Below are 4090 nucleotides of genomic sequence, written 5' to 3' on the forward strand. Positions count from 1 at the left end.
GTCTCGATCTCCTGACCTCGTGATCCACCCGTCTCGGCCTCCCAAAGTGCTGGGATTACAGGCTTGAGCCACCGCGCCCGGCCCTGGCTAATTTTTTGTATTTTTAGTAGACACGGATTTTCACCGTGTTAGCCAGGATGGTCTTGATCTCCTGACTTTGTGATCCGCCTGCCTCAGCCTCCCAAAGTGCTGGGATTACAGACGTGAGCCACCGCGCCTGGCCACAAATTCTTAATAGGTGATTGCAGAGGGTACTGTCGTCTCTGGTTAAATTAGGAAACTGAGGCTCAGAGAGGTGATGTGGCTTGAGGCAGAGTACAGGGCTTAACACCCTGCTCATCTCCGCCTCCTCGGGGCTGTTATTTGGAGCAAAGCCCTCTAAGCCCAGAGGCCCCAGGCAGGTACCGGCCCCACAAGGGCCTCCATAGTTCAGGTGTGTCCAGCGCAGGCAGGAGGCCCCTCGGAGAAGGCCTGAGCCCAGCTAGAGAACAGGCTTCTCTGTCTTAGAGGTTGGCACACCCTCTGTTCCTTCCTTAGACTAAACTGCAGCCACTACCTCGGGGAATTTCAAACCACATGAGAAGGTCCCACTATCCAGCTCCAGCTGTGGTTCCACCCCCTCAGCTTCACCTACACCCCTGCGCTGCTCAGGAATCCACCGAGACTCACTGCTGGCTCTTTTCTTGACTCAGTCCCCTTCCTTCTTCCTGCCTCCTCCTGCCCACATGGGATCTATACTTCTGATTAGGAATTCATTTCAGTGTAAACAGCAAGACATCCATCCTGCTAGGTCCCAAAGCAAAGAGCAGGACTCCAGGGGCCGAGGTGCCAATGACTGCCTCAGGAGACTGGATGGATGGTGATGGGGAAACCGATAGGGGAACTAGAACGAGGCTTGGAGGTTGTCCAGGAGAAACAAACCAGTTGCTGCTTCCGGGCTGACTTCAGAGGCCCTTGGACAGCAGCGTGCAAAGTGGACATCTTGCCACAGGCATTTCTGGCCAGCAACAGGTTTAGCCCAAGTTACAGAAGTTCTGTTTTGGATATTTCTCTTCAACATCAAATATATATCTTTTTAAAAGTCAGGAGACTAGATGTAATTTTGGGTCTTTCTTTTCATTATACATGAGGGTTTTTTTTTTTTTTTTAAGAAATTAAAAGAGTTTATTGGGCAACTTAAAATCCACTTTACCTTTCTTTTCTTTTCTTTTAACCTTTCATCCCAATTTATTGGAAGACTGTAAAATAAAGGGAAGTGTTGCTGCATTTACAATTCCCAGAGAACTGCACCGCTGAGTGTGGAAAGCAGTTGGAGTTAGGAGAAATGGCCTTCCCCAGCTCTACATGACTCTGAACATCATATCCAGATTCCAGTTTGCAAACCCTGAGAGTGACAGTGTGCTCTGCTCCCTGTAGAGACCCTGTCACCTCTAACACACCGTGACCCTGTGTCCCAGGAGCAACAGGATGTGGGGGGTGTTCAGCTTGGACGTCATTTTCTCCTCTGGCAGCTCCGGGAACAGCCAGATAGTGTGAGGCCTCCCCCTCGGGTGTCAAGGTCTAGCACTAGATCCTTTTCTGAGAAGAGGCATTGGTGATGGTGGGAGAGAGAGTGGAGGTACCAAATGTGAGACAGGGGGTGGGGACAGTGGGGGGACCACACAATGAAACAAGAAGCTCGTGGTCAGTTAGTCAGAATCTCTTCTCTCAAAGCCAAAAGCCCCGTCCCTCAGCCTGGGTGAATGCATTCCACATGGATTCCTTGAGCCCCTCCTGTGAGCCAGACGCCATGCTAGGTGGGGACACAGTGAGAAGCAAGGCAGGCTTGCTCCCTGCTTTTCTAGAGCTTAGGGCAAAACACAGATATTAAACAAGGGTTGTTGGCAATTATGGAAAGTGTTACAAGGAGAAGCTTCGAACTTGGCCCTCTTAGGGGGTCCAGCGCCTCCTGACCGTTGATGTGCTCCTCCAGTCTCCACCTCCACTTTAGACCTTTGCTTCTCACATATTCCTGGTCAACCCAGGGAGATGGAAACCCACTGCAGCTGCCTGCCAGGACGTCATAAAACTAAAACTAGCTTTGCTTAGAGTGGCTCTACCTCAAGGATACAGCTCCTTCCTGGCTCCAGGCAGGAATGGCCACAGTCCACATGGTGCTATGGAGCCCAGGAAATGGCCCAGGGGATAAGCTGTTGATAGGAAACCACTACACCAGATTCCCACAGAGCCCAGCCAGTTCCTCAAGCCCAGCTCACTATATGCCCAGCTCACCGCACACGCCGTGGCTGGCTAGCTTGGCACCATGCTGCCTCCCCACAGCTCACCTCGGCCCCAGCCAGCAAAGAGCCCGGCAGGGACAAGGTGAGGAATGCCCCACGCCATGAAGGGGTCATGGGAAGCCCCTTCCCTTTTCCTCTGCCCCTCCCACCAGGCATTCATGGCCCTTTGGTGTCTCTTGACCGACTTTCTTTCCCATCTCCCCACTTAGAGGACATGAGTAAAGCTATTGGTCTACTTAGAGTTCCTGCTCCATCATCCACTCCCATGGGCTGCTAGGACTCAGGATTCCAGTGCCCTTCTCTACCCCGGTGCTCCGGCTGTGCCTGTCACTTTCTACTACCACCACCAACACACGCACGTGCACACACACACTTACACACATGCACACATGCACCATAGGAGGGGTTGTCTATAATCTGTTGCTCTGAGCTTATGCTTATAACTGTTCCATCCACCTAGACCACTGTCTCTGGTATCCATATGCACCTCTTAGAACCAGCCATCTGTAAATTCACTATTTGTGTCAAGCATTGTACTTCATACTCATTCATTCATTCATTGGACAAATATGTATTGAGACCTACTGCGTGCTGGACACCGTGCTGGTGCTGGGGATATCAGGGTGAACCAAATAGGAATCATCCCTGCCCCCAAGCAGCTGCTAGCAGCATTAATAGCTTATGTTTATGGAGTGCCTACTATATACCAACCCTGTATTAAGCACTTTCTGAATTATCTGATTTAATCTGTCAGAGAAATTGTTTCATTTAAGGAGCACATCAAACTGAACCATAGAGAAAAGTGTGGACTTGCCCGAGACTGTTGGACGGCCTTGGCTGAGGGGTAAAGCAGGGACTCCAAAGTGCGGTCCTAACCACTACCTTTCCTTTCCCTGCCCCACTCAGATGCCACCTCCTCCAAGGAGGCTTCCGGAATCTTCTCCCAGACTCAAGGACTGCCTTGGTCTCTCTAATCCAGCCTTCAAATTTGACACAGCCATCTTCTCCTCCCACAAGGATACCCAGAGAACTGGAGCCGTCTCTGCATCCTTCCTCAGGAGCGCAGTTGGATGAGTGACCCCCGAGCCTCTCCAAATGTGCGGCGGATCGGAACTAGAGCCCTGGGCTCCTTCTCTGCCATGGCTTTTCATCTCGCTGAACCGCAGATCTTCCGGAGGGGCCTCTGCGTAGGGCCGACCCATCAAGGCGCCCATTTAACAGATGAGGCGGACAAGGCCCCAAGTGGGTAAAAGCTCCTTGCATCTCCAGGCCGGGTCAAGGTCGACCCCCTTTTCTTCCAGCGAGCCTTGGCCCCTCCGCCAGAGGCTTGGGTGAGGAGAGGACAAGGAAACCCACTGGAGACGGTCAGCCTCCCTCCCACCACCCCGGACCAACGCCCTCCCGCGCAGACCCCAGTTCCTCCAACAGAGGTGGTGGCGAGACTGGGGACCCCTCGTCCCCACCCCCTGGCCCTCCTTCGCCCAGCGCGGTCGGCAGGTGGACAGGAAGCCACCGTACCTAGGCCGGGCCGCTCCTCACTCCTCGCAGCCCCGGGCGCCCGGGCGACCAGACGCCTCCTACCTGCTCTGTCGAGCCCTGCTCGGCCTCCCGCCGGCGCCGCCGCGCTCCCAGCCTGGGTCCCCGCCGCCGCCCGCGCTGCCACCCTGGGGATCCCGCCCCCGCCCGGGGCGTCCCGCCCCCGGCCCCGCCCCGTGCAGGTGATCCCGGGGAGCCCGGGGGCCGCGCCGGGGGTGCCAGGTTCCCGCACACTGGAGTGGCGGCGCCTCCCCGTGGTGTCCCCGAGCCTGGGT

General features: G+C 54.8%; 1 protein-coding gene across 1 annotated transcript in view; it reads right to left on the minus strand.

The window, feature by feature from the left end:
• NCMAP (non-compact myelin associated protein) overlaps positions 1–3923 on the minus strand; it is a 52348-nt gene extending 48425 nt beyond the window's left edge. The window contains exon 1 of the mRNA XM_017886576.1: positions 3861–3923. The gene's annotated coding sequence lies outside the window, so the exon portion shown is untranslated. The remainder of the gene's footprint in view (positions 1–3860) is intronic.
• Between the last annotated feature and the right edge of the window lie 167 nt (positions 3924–4090).

The sequence above is a fragment of the Rhinopithecus bieti genome, unplaced genomic scaffold (genome assembly GCF_001698545.2).
Source record: "Rhinopithecus bieti isolate Rb0 unplaced genomic scaffold, ASM169854v2 scaffold_14826, whole genome shotgun sequence".
Taxonomy (NCBI): Eukaryota; Metazoa; Chordata; class Mammalia; order Primates; family Cercopithecidae; genus Rhinopithecus; species Rhinopithecus bieti.